Source organism: Serinus canaria, chromosome 2 (genome assembly GCF_022539315.1).
Source record: "Serinus canaria isolate serCan28SL12 chromosome 2, serCan2020, whole genome shotgun sequence".
NCBI classification, from domain to species: Eukaryota; Metazoa; Chordata; class Aves; order Passeriformes; family Fringillidae; genus Serinus; species Serinus canaria.
Genome location: NC_066315.1, coordinates 63,898,463 through 63,919,021, shown reverse-complemented (window position 1 = coordinate 63,919,021; position 20,559 = coordinate 63,898,463). Strand labels below are relative to the sequence as shown.

The following is a 20,559-nucleotide window of genomic DNA, read 5'->3' as shown; positions in this document are numbered from 1 at the left end:
GAGCCTTGCTCTGGACTCCGGTCAAGGATCACACACTCATGGGCCACTGGAGAGGATACTCCTGAACAGCCTCAGAAGGGTGCCACACCTGTCTGGAGGTTGATTCCAAATCCACCTGCTTGTTGCTGCTTAGGAATGGGGGAAATTTATTAAAACCACCCTCTTATTTTCCCTTTCATTTAAGACACCAGTCTATTTAAACTTGAACTAGGAATCACCACATCCCAAGAAAAAACACTCCCGAGGACATTTGGGAGATAAGCTTTTTGACCCTTCAGTGTCATTACCTCCTTTCAACTAACTGTGAGTTTTTACCTGCACCCACCACAGAAAACTCTGAGAGTCAGACTATCCCTTTGGAGGAACAAGGATAACTAACAGGTAATCACAGTATTACTGAAAGTCGCCACCAGTCACTTATGGTTCACTCACAGATCTCAAAGCACTCAACAAAGCCAAGCAGGTATTACCCTCACACTGCAAAGACAGAGGAAAGAGGAGTCAAGAAGTTTGATGATTTCTCCTGGTACAGATATTGCCAAAGTGGCAAAAGCAGTAACCTTATCTACCTATCTACCTTATCTATCTATCTATCTACCCCCTTCCTCACTAGTAACCTCTCTGCATCTGCAGAAATTAAACCATCCTTTTAGCTTTTCCATCCCATTTTGCCATGACTTACTCTTTTCTTTAAAAAAAGCACCATATCTGCTCTTTGAAGATTGTTGGAATATCTCAACTTTAGCTGAAAGTGAAAAGACCAAACCTCAGCTGTAGGAGTGTTGGTTGAACTACCTCAGGGCAGAGATTTTTTGTGAAGCAAAACTGCCAGGCTCTTGTTTTCCTGCTTTCACACACTTTACAATGGGTGCCTTGCAGGCAGGGCAAAATACCAGCTTTAGGCGAGATTCACCCTTGGGCATTTTCCAACAGGTAGAGAAAAATGAGAAGGGTGTTGAGACAAGAGCACTCCCTAAAATCATGGCAAGAACAGCACCTGGCTGTGGTTATACCATCAGCAGCAATAGGCCCACGTGGAAAAATGCCACTCAGTCATACAAGCCCTGCAGAAAGCTAAGCTAAGGGTTAATATTTACCCCACCTAACTAGAAATGAACAGAGTGCCAAATCTGGGAAAGGATAATTTCTCCACAGGCAACTCACTGCCTGCAAAGACTCACCCTCATGAGTCAGTGCAGCAAGAGGGGGATGCCAAAACAACTATTTGTGATTTCTCGGGAGGAAAGCCTGGTCCGACTGCAGCACCGCAGGGCACTCGGTGGCTCAGAGCAACTGCTGCAGTAATGTGTTCCTCCTCCAAGCCCAAATTCATCTCAGTAATGGCCAACTGCATGGTTTTAGGCCTGACAAAAATGTGGTGGCCTGGGTGAAATGAGAGGCTCACCTTGCCTCCAGATGCCAGTCATGAAGCATCACTGTCACCAGAATTATTCTTGACAAGACCACCGAGTCCCCTCAGGGCCCTTCCAGCAGGATGGCCGGGGCAAAAGCAAGAGGCCAGCAGCCAGCCTCAAACTCCAGGCACATGCTGGATGCTCACATCACCATACCCTGCACCAGAGGCTGTCCTCATCACGAGTATTTTAGTTTCCCAGGTTTATTCAGCCTGTAAGCAAGCTTTTTACAAGTAGCAGCATGTGCTGAAGAGGTGTTCCTATTGCAGCAGTAAGCATGTCCTACCAAACGCTGCATTGTTCCACACTCCCATGTGCTTCTGTCAGGGGACATTACAACAGCTGGATTTGCCCTGAGGCAGAAGGCAAGGGAAGTGCCCAAACAAGTCAAAGTTAGTTTCCCATGGCATGGCCACCTCAGCTGTTTTACTGAAGGCATCCTTACCTTCCAAGGGCACGTCGGCACAAGATGCACGCAGAATGCACGTACCCCTTCCTTCCCTTTCTTTGAAAAAGCATCTGCACACCAGCCTCCTATTTTCTTAAGGATGATTTAGGAATGAATGGGCAAGGTCAGACAGACCTTGTGGTCTATCTGGAGCTGGATGAGTCTTTGCCACAGGGAAATACAGCTGACGTACCTTGGCACAGCACTGCTACCTTGGGAGAGACATGACTTACTGAGAGTGTCCTGCTGCCAGGGCTGGGGAGTGCTGCAGCAGAGGCTGTAGCAAACTGCTCTCATCTCCAGAAACTCCAGAATACCAGGAAACAACATATTGCTCAGTCTTTAAAGGTTTCTTGTATGTGCTGCAAAAATCCAACATGAATTTTGTAAGCTGCCTGCATATTTAGACTCCTTAAGTGAGGTTTTTGTTCACTGCAAATGTGTTTAGCTTCAAAAATGCTTTTTTTAAACTGTGCAGCTTGTATTTGTCCTTGAGGCTTGACAGGACATAAAATGTGGCAACATGCTGGAGCAGCCTCTCAGCTTGCAAGCTGTTTTGCACTACAGCAGCACATTTGACAGAGGAGTTTTCCAGCTGTAGGGAATGTCATCACAGCAATACAAACTGCTTTACCTTGGACAAGCCTTAACAATACTGTTATGCTATAGGTGTGGCTTTCCTTTAAAAAATTTATTTTTAATGCTACAATATTCAAGGGTGAACAAAGCACACGCCTATGCTGATGCCAGTGTTTTCACAATGCAGCAGGTTTCAGTTGGCTCAGTGACACCAGAAAGGAACTGGGCTTCACAGAAATTTGGATGGTTCCCTTCTGAGTCACATCCAGTTGGATTATCCTTTTGAAAAAATTCGTGGTGTTTGTTTGCAACAAAACTAGCCCTCTAAGTCTACAGAGTGTATTTTGCTCTCCAACTGTATGGTTCATCACTTCTGTTGTTGTCATCTTTGGTTTGGCTCATCTAAAATTGTCCTTTCCACAGAGAGAATTGACAAAACACAGAGATCTGGTCACCTGTTCACAATATTGTGCTGAGGGGAAGCGATGCCATATCCCAGCTCATTTCTCATTCTTCTGCTTCTATGTCAGAAAAGACTCTAGTGCACCCCTTCATTTCCAGAAAGCCAACATTCCCAGCGTGCATGTTCACTATGTTACTGAGGAGTTTTCACTGCCATGCAAATAACCCTGCAAGGCACTGCAGGCAGTGAACACATCCAGACGGAGTATCGGGCTGCAACCCACCTTCATTCATCCACATCTGGTCCTCAGTTGACTCAGCTGCCCAGAACATGAGGGTAAGCAATGAAACATTAGTTTCAGAGAAGGGAACAAGGCAAGAAAGAAGGTGGCTTTCTGATTTCTAGCATTGTTGTATGAAGCTAGGAAAAAAGGTGACATTACTACACAAAATAGAGAAAGTGAAGAAAGGACTGACTAGAGAGAAGTAGAAGCATAATAACACCTGCAACCTAACAGGATTTTTTTTTTTTATCCAAAAAGTCTTGGACATTTTCACTAGTCACTGAAAAAAGCTAAAAGGATGCAAGCAAGAGCTGTAATTCACAGCAAGTATCCACCACAGGCTCAGCTTTCCAGCACATCCTTTCACAGTGGCAAGAGCAGAGGAACACACCTCCAGCTCTCATATGGAAGCAATTACTACTGTGAAAACAGCTCTTCCTCGGAGGAAACAAATGAACCTCATGCACACTGTGATTAGTGACTACTCCCATGCAGATATGTAAACAGCCAATTTGTTGCTACCTTAACTTTAAAATTTTGCCAAGCTATGTGATTTTTTCAATTCACTTGTTTGTGCTGTCCTGCCAAGCACAGGGTGTTTGGAGGGGATCCCATACAGAGGACAGAGGGTGGCTGTGGAAATGAAGAGCACGGAGCTCTGCTGTCCAATTCTCCCCTCTCACTGTATGAAAACACAGATCTTTCAGCTTTCTTTTCTAATTGCCAGATAGAGTGGTTTATTCCCTCCAGCTAAAATAGTAGATCAGAATGTTAATGCTTTCTCTACAGTGAATATTTAAGAATATATTTTGGTGGTTTCTGCCTTAAAAAAAATTAATTTTATTGACTGTGGTTACAGAAAAGGTCTCTGCAAGAACTGTGTCCTGCCCATCTCCAGCCATCTTTATACAGAGATGCTCTTGTGCACAGGTGAAGGCACTGCTATCCTGGCTCTCCAGAAGTACAACAGGACAAGCTTTTCTCATCAGGTATCGAACAGGTGTGAATCCAGCACACCCCACTACTCCCAGGAGGATGTCAAAACTCCAGAGTGCAGACCATGCCTTTGATTGTCCAAGGGGGCAGCTGCTGGTACCTCCATTGCATACTGCAAGCACTTCTCATCTCAGACCTTTCCCCCTCTTCCAAGGAAACCCCATTCACTCAGGTATGGAAGCATGCAATGGGACATAACAGCTGGTGACACTGGTAAGAGTCTGAACTCCACTGTCTCCTGAGCCAAAACACCAAAGGCAGCAAACCAACCTCCAACTCTTTTGTGAAAGGCCTATGCAGGACACAAATTCACCTCCAGTTGCTGTGACTGGCTGGGAAAGACCTCCCCACAGAGCAGCAGGAGGAGCATGGGGTACACCTGGATTACAAAAGGGTGATCACATTAGTAAGGCAGGCACAGGCAGCCTGGCATGGCTTTGCTGCAAGAATGCTTCCACACATGCTGATGACACTGGGGTCTGAGTGCCAGATATCTGTGTCAACCACCAAGCACCAACACGGCCAGGCTGCAAGGGCAGGAGCCCCTGCTGCTGTCTAGGAAAGGAAGAGGAACTGCCATATCAAATTAAAACTGAAATGACTCTGACTGTCCCCCGAACAACGAGAGATGACTTCCCCCTGGCTGAGTTCAGCTAAGGCTTCTCAGCCATTAATCTGCAGTCCCTTTAGGGGAGTGGACCTGCACTGGAAGCGCTTCTTGTTATCCCAAAGGAATTATGCAATTAAGTCCTGTCTGTCAGGCCGGGCTTTGTCTCCCTATAAAACATTTCAATAGGATCTGGCAGTTTTAGCAAAGGGAGCTGGGTAGCCCCTCTCTCCTCTGTGACTATTCATTTCCCACTGCAACTCATGTGACATCTCCACTGAGGCTCACAAGGAAGATCACCCCTGCATAACATGCTCAAAATGTCCTTGGGAAAGAACATGATTCCCAAGTGTCACAGAGGCAGGGGAGCAGGAGGGGATGCCTTCCTCCACCTTGGATAAGACCCTGCTTCACTTGCCTCACTAGGGCTTAATTAAATTTCCACACAAAATCATTCCCAGCTTCTTCTCTTCACTTCTCTCTGCAAGAACTGCTTGTCCCCATTTGCCCCTCTCTACTGTCACTTCACAGTGGGATCAAAAGAAGTGACAGTAAGAAGAAACCCGACGCATACAAATGTGAATTTTGGCTGTGCACAGCTCCTGTGCAGCCAGTTGAGACGGGCTAAAGCCTTCACTGACCACTTCAGTGCATACAAATGGAAGGAGAAAGGGGACAAAGCTTTTCTCCAGCATTAGTGAGCAGAGCACTGAGAAAGGGCAGCTTGACTCTCTGCCACCTGAATGTCTAAGAAGCCCAGAGGACACAGGTCAGGGAGACTCCTGAGGAACACCCAAGTGTGCCTGGCCCACCTTGAGAAGGTGCTTCAAATACTGATTTGTCTTGGAAGCCAGATCCTGTCAATGGATGCAATTAAATCCTGTCTTGGCATGCAATAAATTATCACTGATATCATGCTGGGTTTCTAGGCAGGTTTTAACTACATGGAACCCAAATCTCGTAATAAATCATTACACTGGGCCATTTTTCATGTTGGACCCTAAAAACTAGTGAGGCTGGTGTCTACACTGTAAAAGCTGTATTCCACTTCTGTGACTGACACTGGAGACAGGACGTAACATCTTGAAAGCACAGATCCTAAAAATAATTTCAACTTGCAATTAAATAAGTGTACAGTATCTCATATAAGATTTTGGAGTGGGTTTTTCCCCTTTTTTGGCGGGGGGGAGGGAAGACAGGTCTGTTTATTTTTAAGTGTTTTGTTGATTTTTGTTGTTTTGGGTTTTTTGAAAATCCTGTTGAGAACATTTAGGATAAAACATTTCTGAGTCTACTATTGAGTTATATGGCAGATTTTTTTGTAAACTTTCATTTATTCAAATCCCTAAGGTTTAGCCATGAATCAGGGACTAAAGAAACTAACACAATAGCACAGGAGGGATGATAAAGCTCCCATTTCCTTACAGCTTGTGAACAACCTGCAAACTAGTTTCAGCAGGAGAAAGCTTCAGAGGTTCAATTCTCTGTATTTTTTTTACCAAAGACACTCTTTTCTAGAAAATGCAGTTATTCTGACCAGGAAGGGATTTAAATTCAGATTGCAGAGAAGCTGAGCAATACACAAGGTAGTGAGCAGAGAAGATATATAAGTGGGAAACCAAAAACTGTGCCAACATATGGCCTTTCCCTGGCCCATCCTGAGTAATGCAAGAAGGGCTTAAGAGTATCCCAGCCAGCAAAGCTTGTCAGAGGAACTCAGTGAGCAGTGTTTAGCTGCAGGGAGCTCGACCATCATCTGGATACAATAGTCAAGCCCTGCTTACAGACACAGTTGAAAGCCAACCCTAGTAGGATGAAAAGAAACAATTGGCAACCTCTGTAGGCTGGCAAGGGAACTCACACCATCGTCTGACACGAGACACTGACCCTTGAGCTAAAGAAGAAAAAGTGTCACTACATATTTAAAGAAGGACTTCAAAAAGAGACCCAGTTACATAAGAAAAAAAAAAACCCAAACCAAACAATGTTATTTAACAGCAATTTTTTTTCAGCTTGGCCTAAATCCTCTTTCAGGAACTCTGTCTCCTTACACATCACAGTTTCAGGAATACAATACACAATAACACAAAAAATGACGATCAGAGGCCAAATGCTAGAGCTGATTTATGCAATTACAGGGTGACAGCAGGGCAGACAGGGTTTCAATCTGTGGACAGATGCCAAAATGTGAGATCCGTGAGCATTCAGTCAGAGAAATGGGAGCATATCTGAGGGCTCAGAGTCCACATTCACCAGCTCCATGCCCCAGATAAAGACTCAGCACTGCCATAAAGAAATGGAGCAAAACGGGTAAACATCGTGGAGGTGCAGGCACACAGTCTCAGATCAGACCAGGTCATAATCTGCAACTTTAATGACAAAAGGAGCTCCAAGTGTCCCTTAATGTACATTTGTGTGTGGGTCTGAAGGGGATGCAAAGGGGAACAAGTTAAAGATCGGGCTCTCTTCAATTCACACCAGACTGTCAACTCACCCGGTGTGCCACAGGGCTTTGTTTTGCAAGGGGCAGCTCCCTAGAGGAAGATGAAGTGCAAAACACCTAAGAGCCAGACACCCACAAAGGTCTCACATGCACGGCACACAGCTTCAAAACAACCCCAGCTGTGCGAGGGCCACAACATCTGCCAGCCTCCCTAAAGGCAGCTCTTACAACACCAGCACAATGAGCACCTACAAGGGAAAAGGCTCTTCTTGTCACCCAGCTCATGGTGGGGATGTGCCACCAGGAGTCCCACACCTCCTGCTCACCGTGAGGAAAGCAGTGCTGCTCAGGGGATCAAGGACAGCACCATGTGCAAGCTGCCTGGTGGGAAGTGAGGTACTGGTGTCACAACTGAAAGCTAGCATAGCAGGTTTCTAGGAAAAAGCATTTAAGTCTTTATTCCATTCCCCAGGTTCCTCACTAAGTGCAGGCACAAAGGAGTGGGAAAATGTTTTCAGCAATTCCTAGCAGCCATGCATCATGTCTTGCTGGGTTTAGAGCTGTGCAAATACACAAGCCTTTGTGTGTCTTCTAAAGTCTTTGGTGGCTTCCACATCCAACCAGGAATTTTTTAACAAAATCATTTTTGTGACGAAAGTGGATAATGTGAGCAAAAACCCATTCATCATTTACACACTGTATCTCACACTAAAATTTTAATTTGTTTTCAAACAGTTCCTCAGAGGTGTTAATGAATACAGCATCTGGCTCTAGGGGGTCAGTTTGTGCTAAGCCAACATGAATCTGGTCTAGAAGGAAACACCAAGTCATTGTAACCAAGCAGGTCTTACCTGGCATGTGAGGCATCATGGACTGCAACTTCCTTGAAGCCTTTCCAGGTGGCATGAAACACATAGCCAAAGCCCATGAGGCAATGCTGTAATGCCTTCCTGCTCCTTTCAGTGATGGGTACTGAGCTAAACCACCTGGTGGGGTATCTTTATTCCCCCCTGGTGGGCTGAGGGATGCCAAACACAAAGCCTGAGAGCCTCACAACTCCCACCACTGTGCAGAAGGCACCAAGTGCTCCATGTCCTATGGGGCAACTCATCCTCTGCCCATGTGGCCAGCTCCAGCCAAGGAGACTCACCTGACAGCTGGGAACAATGAACTCGACCATGTTCCCACAAGAAAGACAACAGTGTCTTCTTCACAAACTCCAGAGGACCAGGGTGTGAGATTCTCTCACAGGAAGGGTTATTTCAATGCCAAAAGGGTCAGAAGAATGTGGCACTTCTGCCCAGCAGTCTATTCTATTGACACACAATGACTTGTCCAACCATAAAAGCAATTGCTAACCTTTTTCTGCCTGGAAGATGAGCCAAAGGCCCAAAAAGCAGACAGAAGTCCTGGGCAAAGCAACCCAACAATGTGCACAGGGCTCCTCAGAGCCTTCCACGTGCCTGTACAGAAAAATAGAAAGAAAGAAAGAAAGAAATCAAAAAAAGTGGCATCTGGAGTCTGTCTGCAATGAAATCACCCATCAGAGAATCAAGAGACTCCGCTGTTGAAATTTATCCTCTTAGTGCCCAAAACTACCACTCACATCAGAGAAGAGAAAGAACAGAAGAAAAAAAAAGAAAGAAAAAAGAAGGAATTCATTCACTCCCAACACCTGAGTGAAGGCAGAGGATTTGTGAACAGTGTATGTACAGAAATATGTACATCTATGAAAGACTTCAAGTGTAGAGGAGCAGGAAATGGATCCAACATTGCCACAAAAGCTGCTTATGCTTTTGGCTTTATAAATTTCATAAAGCTAGCTATTTAGGAAGAGGATAAAAGTCTTTTTTTTTTTTTTTTTAATTCCTATTCAAAAGAAGCCACTGTCACTTCATTCAGGTCACCTCTGCCTACATAGGGGCATGTTTCCCTTTTGCGTAACTTAGTTACTTATAAAATCTCTGGGCACTTTCATCTTTACCAACCACAACATCCTGTGAAACACCAGATAATCATTAATGACTTCTACATACAGCCTGTGAAAAGAGGCAAAGAGAGACTACAAGCCCTGGATTAATTTCTGCTCCTTTCTACCATCACAAAATCAAGCATCTAGTCTAAAATATAATCTGGGACTTACAAACAGATAAAAATACACATCAGCACAAGGCTATTTACCTTAACAAACTTAGGCAACCATTTTAAGATGGTGCCTGTCTTTCTACCATTTACAGAGCATCTTGGTAACCAGCCAACACTAGATAAGTAACTTTTAGACCAGACATCTGAACAGAGACTGTCTAAAGTTAATCGATTAAGACAGGCCTCCACTAAAAAGGGAAGCAGAAAATCAGTAGCAAAACAGAAAAGTTAATTTGCTTCTCCCAGATATCAGAGTAATGGGCAAACTACTGGAGTGACCCTTCCTACACCACATTATTTCGTAACACCTCACTTGGCACATCTGTCCCTGCTAACAGAGGACACTTGTAAGAGAAACACTGTAGGAAAGTCACTCACACTGGGCCTGTTTTTAAAAGCACAGGTTTTTCACTCATGCTGAACAAGATGCCTGTGTCCCAAAGCACACAGCACTAGTGCCAGTCCCTTGTGCCCTGTGGGACTCACTGCAGGGCTCCGAAGTGCTGGGGTGCCACAAACTGGACAGCTCAGATTTGCAGGGGTTCGGGAGGATGCTCATTTGGACAGCTGGAAAGCAGATGTCTGGCAAGTCTAAGAATAAACAGAGATTATCAGTTCAAGCTCAAGCCTAAAAAAAGAACTTAAAAATGCTAATCCATGTGAAACAGCAAATTCCCGTATCTTTGCCAATGTTTTAATTTGAGTTAGCCAAGCCAAGCTAAAAACACAACTCAGCAGGCACAGAAAGATGCTCACTGCAAGTGGAGGCCATGAAAAAGGCATCTGGTGTGAGCTACCACATGACTTGCCTCTCTGCCTGGAGACGGATCAAGAAGAAACCTGAAGGCTGGATCAGGCAGAACATGCAACGGGGATTTCATTAATTGGGGAAATGAAGTTCTGACAGAGCGAGCTGAAGGCAACAACAGCACTGCAGTCAGGCTATGTTGTTCTCCTCTGTGACATCCCCACATCTGACTTATTATCAGTGGGCAGCTGCTGCAGAAACTGAAGCGATGCTGAAATAACAACTCTATTAAAGGGGCAGATGGTCCTAGGAGCAAATGTTTCACCAAGGACTGGGTAGGTACCATCAAACACATTTCTCAATGACTTGAAAATGACAGCTGATGTCCCAAGAGATGAAATTTCAAAGTGTTACTGTACTGTGTAGCCAAGGGCCAGGAATATTCTTGAATGTGACCTGACTTAAAAATATAATGACTCTGACTGAAACAGATCAGTATGGTTAGAATCCTTGCTAGCAGCTTTTATGGCAGTCATGGTTGAAATGTGCCATTTTGGGAAGGCAGCCAAACTGCTTATATGTGAGGTACAGCTGTACCATAAAGCCATTCTAGCTTTTTGGATGGATTATAATTCATAATGAAATGGGAAAAGGCAGAAAAATAAAGGAAAGAGATGCCAAAGTAAACCATATTTATACTAGAAACTGTTTTGGGGTTTTTTTAAAACACTGGAAATCAGATTCATAAGACAAAGCTTAGTGGACAAAATGCTGACTGTAAATTAGTTTTCCTGTTACCATCACAGAAAATGAAATTCAAATTTACATATACTGTCACTTCACCTTATGCACAAAGGACTGTGAAAGCCAACAAGCAATGCTTCTTTCAATTTTCTCCCTGTCCATTAGTAAATCAAACCTAATATACCCATGAATATCCTTGGAGCATGGACCAATAAGGTAAAACTTCTCAGCTGATCTCTGACAAGAGCAGAGATCTCTAAGGCTTTCAAAAAAGCATCTACCAAAACCAAGATACAACTAACCAGGTTGAAAGCATAAAAAACAATATTTAGAGTATAAATAGTTAAAAATCACATGAAGCTGATAACGCAGCAAGAACATGGGATATTCCTTCACTGTTGCAGTGGGCAATGCCAAGAAATGCACTTGTTCTTACTACACAGTCACCTCCTCAGGGTTAACCCTCCATCTGCAGGCAACAACCACACAACAAAGTTTGGCAAAAAAAAAAAAATCTCACTATAAAATAGATCACCAGATTTAAGCTTGACCATACGGGAAAGGATTTTAGGGACCTCCAGATCCACACACTAAGCTTAGACTGTGTAAAATATTACCTCAGTCAGCTATCAGTTTTGTAGACAAAGGGGAAATTCCTGTAGTCATTCTATACAATTCAGCCAACTTTCATTCTGCATTTTTAAGGCACTGGCATTTATATTGGAAAAATAAAACAAGGAGTAAAAAAGGCCCTTGCCTATATATGCACATATGTATGAACCTACACACCTAGGCACCATGGGCTCAGAGGCCACAGTGCTGCTTGCTGCCATGAACAGTTCCTGCAAATTCATGTGATTGTTCTTGGCAGCACTACAGCTGGAAATGCGTGCAGGGCTGGGACCATGTGGTAAACATTCTGTTCACAAAGCATGACGTAGTGCTGTGTTATTCCGACCCACCCTACCTCTGTTTTCCTGAGAAGTGCCATGAATGTATACAGTACTTAACATCAAATATAAAATAATAACAGCAGTTTGTAACTGTGTTTTATATTTCCCATCTCTATGCACAGCGAATTTTCAAACTGGCATCTGTATTAGTTCTTGTTTGCAGTGAATGCTGCAGGTCTGTGGTTCCATCTCCCAAGTTCAATCTGCACAAAGGCATCCAGAGCACTGGGGGCATTTCTGGTTTCTGCATTTAAAGGACAAAGTGCACATGAAAAGGTACATACACAGGCAACCTCAATGCTTAAGGGAACAGAGGAGCTGCTTTACCAAGAGGGCCCTGAAAGTCCACGAGTCTTCAAGCTTAAAAAGTCTGGTGGGAAATATGATCAACGTTTACAAAATAATGAAGTCAGTGGGCAAGATACTTATAGAACTGTTTTAAACTAAATTCAGTATTATTAGCTGTGGGAGGCACTCACTGAAACGAGCAGGAAATAATTTAAAATTAATAAAAGAAGATACATTTCTAGTGAGACAGCAGTGAATTTCTGGAATTTGTTGCCACAGTGATGACCTGGAACATCTGCCACAGGCAGACAGTATCAGCAGGTTCAAAAAGGGATTAGACAAATCCAGGGACAATAGGTCCATAAACAAACAGTACAGGGAACAGGCAATAATGCTTCTCCTAACACTCCCAATACAAGAATGGTGGATGTAGGAATGTGCAAGGGAGCAGACTACAGACATGGGCCAGGCTCCTGTGCTCTACCTGATCAGAACATCTAGGCACTGATGAAGAAGAATCCAGGGCCAGATATGAACATGGGTGTGACCCAATGGGTATGTCCCTCATCCTTTTATGCCTGATTGCTAGGTGACTGCTAGTTTTAGGGACTTAACCTGGGATTGATTTCCACAGAGTCCATTGCCTCACTTGAAGCTCTGAGTGCCCTAACAGGCTCTGGTAATGATTGGGCATCCAAAAGAGGCAGCAGCCAAAATACATGAAGCCTACTAAATAGGAAGGCTGTAAACATTTTCTTCCTTTACCCTGTCCCAGGGGAATTACTTCTCTGGCACATAAGCACTATTTTATAGAACCAAGTATTTGTAGCATTGTAACCAAGTGTTTTCACAGCATTAAGAATCCTGGTAACTCCCTTCATGGATCAACCTGGCAGGCCGGTGCCCTTCCCCCTTCAAACCTGCTTTTACCCTAGGAATTCCAGCTCATCCATTTCTCTAGCAAGGCTTGGTTTTATTACTCTGCACAGAGACCAGCTTATAATGCAGGAGCCTGGTGAAAGCTCAGCACTGCCCTTGAGCAGCCCACATGGCAGCCCAGCTTCATGGGAGCACATTCTCCATGGCACAGCAGGCAGCACCAGGGTGATGCTGGAAACATTAATTACAAACATGCCTGCCAGGCCTGGAGCTCACATGCTCTGAACAAAAAGAGCAGAAGGGCACTGAGATGGGACTTCAACAGATGTCAGAGGATGGGTTGCTCCCTTGCTGACTCCATCACTGTGGCTTATCTATTGTAATGATTATCTGTCATGCAAGGCCTCTGTACATGCACTGTATGAACCCAGCATTTTCTGTCCTTTAAAGGAACCACTTTAAGTTTAGTGGTTATCTAGTGATGACTGACACAGGAGCAGGAAAAATTTATCTGGCTCCTCTCTTATTCTATCTTTCACTTGCATCTAATCTTCTAGCACACTGTTAGGGGCACAGAAATAGGTCAGCAAGACTCCAGTTGACTGCAAAAGACCAAGTCAATATTAGGGGGGAGGGAGAAATTACTTTGAGTCTTACTTCTTGCTTTTTGATCTTGAAACTTCAGCTCCACGTCATTTGGTCACATGAACATTCATGTGAAACACTGATCACAATGACAAACTTTACTGCCAAATCCAGCAAGACCTTGAGCCTCAGGAAAGCATGAGACAGACTTCTGAGTCAGTGAAAAGAGCGTGATCTGCGAAACTTAAAAATTCTGATTCATCCTAGTCTGAAGTGTCCTAAACTCTGTGGTTTACTGGCTTGCAGTTTTTTTTCATGGTTGTGATAAAAATGAATAAAGAAACATCTCATTTTAGGGAACAGAGAAAGTTATTTAAAGTGGAGTCAGCAGCTGTTATGTGGGAACATTCCTAAAACCAGGACAGAGTCCTGTCCTGAAGTTAGGAAAGTTTGCAACTTGCTACATAGCTAAAACATCCCTCAGGCAGCTCAAATCCACTTGTAAAGACAGTAAGATTTTTTTTGTAAAGCACTGATGTTTCAAGAAGTTTCTGGCAATCGCAGTACAAATCCAAGATCAAGTCCCTTTCCTTTGCTGTCTCATTGGTCACACAACTGCACCTTCCCTGGCAAAAGGTGACAAAATATAGGCCATTCCCTTCAAGAGCAATTTAATAAACATATACAGCAAAAGTGTAACTGGACTGCACAGGGCCACCTCTGTGCAACTTTGGAATCATCAGCTGCAGAAGTTACAGCAGACTCCATCACAGGGAGCAGCAAGGGTACAAGTCTCCTTAGGGACCTGGATATGTATCAGCTACCTGCCACCTGAGCAAAATAAGCCCACGCTACTCTGACTTGACTTTACCACCTGCAATGACTAGGACTAGGGAGGTGCCAGGACCCAGGACATTCCTCTGGCTGCCCTGGGTGATTCAAGACCCTGGCAAGGGGCTCAGAGACCTAGGCACAGAGTCAAAAACACCTGTGCCTTCAATTTTAGCCCATGGAAAAAATTACCAACTTTGTGTGAAGATTTACAAGCTACAAGAGTTTGAGTAGAATGACAGTTAATTTGTCACAGGATGAAAAAGTAGAATTTTGGGGTTTTGGAATGGGGGTTCAAGAAGCAAGATGGAGGAATCTGGGCTTATCCCATCCTTCTTCTTCTTCTTGTCCTCCATCTTCTGCTGGGATGGTGACACTTTTTGATTGGTTTAGAGTAGAGACAGACAGTGCCTAACATAGGTGATAGGTATTGGAAAGGTATTGTAAATAAAGTACACATAGTTCTTAGTATAAAAAGTCAACACCACCCCAAGGGCGGAAGCTGTGCCACAACCCGACCTGCTAGACAGATCTCAGCAGGTCAGAGAGAGAATGTAATAGATAAGAGAAAATAAACAACCTTGAAAAGCAAAACTGACGAATCTCGACTTCTTTAGTCGCGGGGTTGGGGGAAAAAAAAGCCTTTCTAATACCTCGGGGGTCACCTATCTCAATCACAGAAACCCGAGAGGGAGGCACCCACCAGCCATGCAGCATCAACCCAGCCCATTCCAGGGAACCAGCAGCACACATGCTAGTGCTTAACAAAAACACCCTGCCCCAACTGGCAGCTTCTGCCACCAACAAACAGAGCCCTGGCAGGACAGCTCCTTTTAGAAATTCCGTCATACGGGAAGTTCCCACATCTGCCTGAAGAAGCGGTGACTCATTACTGTCATCATCATCCGTAGCTGAAACATTCAGTGCTCTGCTTGGGATAGGAGGAAAAGAAAGCAAGAAAAACTAGAAAATTTTACCCCCTCATTGCTCCTCCTGTTTGCTGTTTCTGCATCTCAGCCCACTGCATGCGTGTCTCCCCAACGTTTGCACAGGATTTTCACACAACACCACTGGCAAGAAAGTAATCTTAAAAACAACAGAGAAACACGACAAATAAGGCTGTGAGCCATCTGACAACAGAACTACTCTCTTGTTCCATATTTACAGCATACACCGAGTTCACACTGGACTCCTGTGTGCTAACACAGAGCACGTGTAATAGTTGGTAACCAAAAAATGCCAGCCAAGGGCAAGGCTTTTAACTTGTTTTTTCCAACTTGGGTTAAGTGCAAGGAGATCACACCCCTTCGGAAACAGGACAAGAAACTTCTTCCCTTCAGACTACTACTCTCCTATACCAGGTAAAGGTTGTCACCAATTACTCTTCCCATCCTACAGCTTCCACAGTAATTTGTTTCTGTTCCCAGAATGTATCTTCCAGACAGAATCAAAAGTGATTTACATCTCAGCAGGAAGTCTTAATCCTTCCAGGCACTAATGGCTGTTCCCTTTGTCTAAACGAAAGATTTTCCCCAAAAACTACAAGGAAAAAGGGGATCTCTAGCTGTTTTCTTCTGTGGTTTCCTTGCAGCAGTCTCTTGCTGGAAGCATGCAGGGCTCATGCTGACACTGCTCCAGTTGGAAATACAGGAAGAAGATATTTCCTGATGATTTAGCACATACTGTCTGCATGGATATGAGGTGGTAAGCACTTTAGTAGTGCTCCACTCCATAGAGTCTCTCAAATGTCCTGCCCCAAAAATACTCCAATGATAAAACTCTGCCACAAAAGCAGCTGGGAAGTTTCCTGATATTTCCTTCTTCCAGCACAGGGATATGTGTTTGCTTGTTAAAATTTAAGCAATTTTGTTTAACTCACAATTTCCTCCTGGCCTGTCTCTGTGCCCAATATGGTCATAAACTCTCAGAGGCAAGTATATATACACACACAAATATATACAAACAAACAAACAAATAAATAAATTTGTGTGTGTATGTGTATTTACACCCTTCAAATATCCTTGTTTTGGCCTCGAAAGGTGCCCATAATGCTACAGGAAAACCAGTAACACTCTTGTTTAGATCATTGACCTGAATCTGGTCTGGTGGGTGGCAAAACTCCCTGCTCCTTGCATCCAGTGGAGGCAAGAGAATTAATGTCACTCAAGGCTAAAACACTTTACAAAAGATAGCATAATCCAGGGCTGACCACATCATATGCTTCCACATCCTGCCAGTCCCTCTATCCTACAAAAGCTTCCAAAGAACAAAAACCAAAAGAAACAGGGCTAGCTATAAGAATCTTAAATATTCGTGTTCCCTGAGCCCATGCCAGATGCTGTCTCCTTTTATGAGTGGTGTCTTGGAAACAGAGAAGGTACATACCAGGGGAATGCCACGTGCTGAAATGCAAAAGCTGGAAGCACAGCCTGATTTAGCTTAATGAGATAGAGGAAATTAATGCCATCCTCCTCGAATCCCTTCTGGACACAGATCAGACATCAGCACAGAGCATCCCTCAGTTACGGCGGCGTTCCCTGGGTCAGAGGGCAAGGGCACCGGCAAGGAAACAATAAACATTTCTTCCTTGAGAGACTGAGCTGAACACATCAATGCTGAATTTACACTAACATTAACTTCCCTCTGTTGTTTCTATAGCAGAGTCTTTCTCGGCAATTCACAAGAAGCTTTTCCAGCCTCTCTGTGCCTGAAGTGTTCAGCTGATGCCTCACACACAGCAGAACTCTACGTGCAGCACAAAGACTAGTTACTGATAGAGGGAGAGTAACCTATGTGGGGAGAAGGACACTCTCCCTGCAATACTGAGATAACACACAAATACTGGTGAGGCCTCTCTAAGCAAGAGCAAACTATAGGCAGACATTGATGTTTGCTTTTCCCCAACTTGCTTCCTGCTGGGTCTCAGAGACAGCAAATCACTATGCCCAGTAACAGCTACAGTCTTTTTGTTCCAGGGAAAAAATATATTAGTTTTACAGTGCCAAATTCTGGTTTGGAAAATTACCACCTACAAACTTCCTCGTAATGACAGCAAGAGTACAACTCCCTCCCTTGGCTCAGCTAGCACGGGCAGCACTTCTTTGTGCTGCTTGACAAAGAGGCACTTTTCAGCACTGAAAAGCCAAAACATTTAAGAAATTGGTGATTGAGCCCCCACTGTGAGTGGAAAAAAAAATAATCAGAGATCAGAAATGCCATGATAAATCAGAACATATGCTTTACCTAACATGTATTTGCCAGATCCAAATGAATTAGAACAGGGATTCATACTGGATGGAAATCACCAAAGAACAAATTGTAACTGCAGGATGCATTTGGTTCTTGCTAGAAAGGACACAAGGAAATGGCCTCAAACTGCCTCAGGGTAGGTTTAGACTGGAAATTAGGATAAAATTTCTTCACCAAAAGGGTTTCAAGCACTGGGACAGACTGTCCACAGTCTGTGGTTGAGTCACCATCCCTGGAGATTTTAAAGATTTGTAGACATGACACTTAGGGACACAGTTTAGTGGTGGAATTGGCAAGGCTTAGTTAATGGTTGGGCTTCACGATCTTAAAGCATCTTTTCCAAACGAAACAATTCCATGATTCTGAAGACTTAAGCAGCACCTGCAAGTTATCTGTCCCACAAATATTTGTCTTTGCAAGCTAAGGTGCAAAACTTCACAAGCAGCCTTCCATTTCTGCACATTCAGATTATATGACCATATGATTAAAAGAATACAAGCCTTTGACATAAAAAAAAAAGCCTTTGGGCAGTGGGTTTCTCCAATTCTTCTGATTAGAAGACTGCCCAGCTCACTGTCCCAAATGTCAGCTAGACTCCCAGATAACCACTCCTCCCAAACACATCTGGGGCCTCAGAAATCCACTGTCTCAAAGGACAGCAAGGCATGCTAGAGTGAAATGGTGCTCCTTTTGAGGCTTACAGGTGGGTTTAGAGCTATACTTTTCTCCCAAGTCTCTTCTTGAAGCTTCATATGACTTCTTCCTTTTTTGAAGAAGGATTTAATTCTCTCAAAATAACAGCCAAAAATATTGCATTTAAGTACCATTTAGAAATCTGTGGAAAGCCAGCTATAAAGAGAGATCTTGGCATTCCTATTTGGAAAGCATATGACAAAGAAACATGTTCTCTGCTCACCTGGCATGCCTTTCTTTTCCTAGTGCCTCAAACAGCAGTATTTTTGTGAAAAGGCAGCAGAGCAGAAAAGCATTCCGGATATCAACACAAAACCAAGCATGCTGATTAGTTTAGCCTGATGATTTTGTACCCGAAGTGGAAGTTCTTCTTTAACCCTCTCCTCCTTTTAAGAGTGAAAAAACTGTCCTCACCCTGGTTCTCAATTAAAGTCCAGTGTGGAGCATGGCCTTCCTCTCCAGGCTTTGGTGGCAGTGCTGTCAGTCTTGCAGAGCTTCGATCTCTCCAGATTATCAGCTCCTTGGCCATCTGGCAAATGGCAGCCTGTACAATCCCGTTCTTTCTGTATTTCTACATTCAAAAACTGGAAGGGAACCATCCCTTCAGTCTGAAGTGATGTCTATGTAGAGTGATTACTGCTTGCCTTCTGATGTTGAACTGCACTACAAGAACAGCTAGCATGACACCACCACAGTCAGTAAGAGAAGAAGATATAAGGCAGGGGAATGAGCAGTTACAACCCTGGAAGAGTTAGGTATTAGGAGATTTGCTCACTGACATTAGTTCTTTTGACCTAATTAAAGCTACTGACTTTTGCATAGGGCCTAAATTCTTGATCAGATTATATTTCATTCTCTCTGTAATACTATTTACCCAGTGTGTCTTTTTAAGTGAAAGAGAACATCTGAAGTCAACACTTTCAGCACTGGCCACCGATTTTAATGATTCTGATTTTGAGAGCTGACCATGGAAGCCTGCAGCACAGTTGTTTCAGGAGTTTTGAGTGATGAAATGACTGCAAGGGCTCAGCAGTCCTCAAAATCAGGCTCAAAGGATGCCTCTTCTTCCTCACTAGTCCCTTCAAAGGCAATGACAGCGGAGCTTAGCTTGTAACCTTAGCTTTTCTTGATTACCAGAAGTGCCAAGAAGCTGCCTGGGGATCTGCAAAGTTCTCCAGGCGTCAGGTACCCAGATGTCCCATTGATGGGCAGCATTTAGTAAGTCTAAGATCAACTGGATGGACAAACAGAATCACTGTGCAAAGCCATAATGAACCACTGAGCTCCAGACTTAGATTTTGGAATCAAAACCACACCTCCCTTTTTTACTAATGACACTGAAGCCACCCTGTATTACTGTCAGGGATCTATGACACAGCACATCCTCTGATTCTCCAGGGTCCTAAACTGCTCAACCACTTAAGTTGGTAAGAGCAGAGACACTTTCTATGACTATATTTAGTTTTAGAGAGGGTCTGGAAAAGTGATATCACCACGGGAATGAGGAAGTATTTATCCTCCGACTGGAAACACATGATGGTGATGTAAAGGTACTATTTGGAGAGCTCTATTTATATGGTTGTTTCCTGAATCTTAACATGACTCAGAAAATCTCGGGATGCAGCACGGTGCCACTGCCATAGTCTGTGGGAACCACTGCCAAAGTTTTGCAAAAGCTTTGGCAAAACAAACTAACAGTGAGTTACCACAGCTCTGCAAACAAGACTGAGGAATAGATACTGAATTTAATGACTTGACCAGTTTGTTACCAATGGATTTAAAACTGATTTATTAATGGGAGACCTGTGACAAAATTATGTGGGAAAGAGCCAACAACTGCAGTGTAATAAATATGCAAGGGCAGCCAATGTAGAGTGAAATCTGATTTTGCTAATTACTGCTTGTTGCAATTATTCTGCTTTTCTGGATCAATAAGTGCTTTCCCAAAGCCAATTGCTTCTGCTTCTTGACAGCTTGGGAATTTCTGTGATGAGCAGTTGATTAGAAATATTTTCTGTAAGATTTACAAAGGCATGGGCAGATCCAGCTGCTGAAGAAGCTCCCAGAAGCAAGTCTTGTGAACTCAGTCTGAATGTTTCCAGAAAGCACCACAAACCTTTCTTCTCAGAAAAGAGGACACTTCTCCATTAAAGAGAAAGGGAAGTGGATTAATATCTTTCTTTTTACCTTTAAAAACCGAACTAGAACACAACTCTCTGGGAGAACATAGCCAGAAGCCCTGTGACTACAACCAATCTGACGTAGCAGGC

General features: G+C 43.7%; 1 protein-coding gene across 5 annotated transcripts in view; it reads right to left on the bottom strand.

Annotated features, from left to right (window-relative positions):
• GFOD1 (glucose-fructose oxidoreductase domain containing 1) overlaps positions 1-20,559 on the bottom strand; it is a 78,000-nt gene that overhangs the window by 20,950 nt on the left and 36,491 nt on the right. Inside the window, exon 1 of one of the 5 annotated variants that reach the window (XM_050970750.1) lies at positions 15,325-15,348. The exons of the other annotated variants lie outside the window; for them this stretch is intronic. The gene's annotated coding sequence lies outside the window, so the exon portion shown is untranslated. Of the gene's footprint in view, positions 1-15,324; positions 15,349-20,559 lie in introns of those variants that run through there. 5 annotated transcript variants of the gene reach the window in all.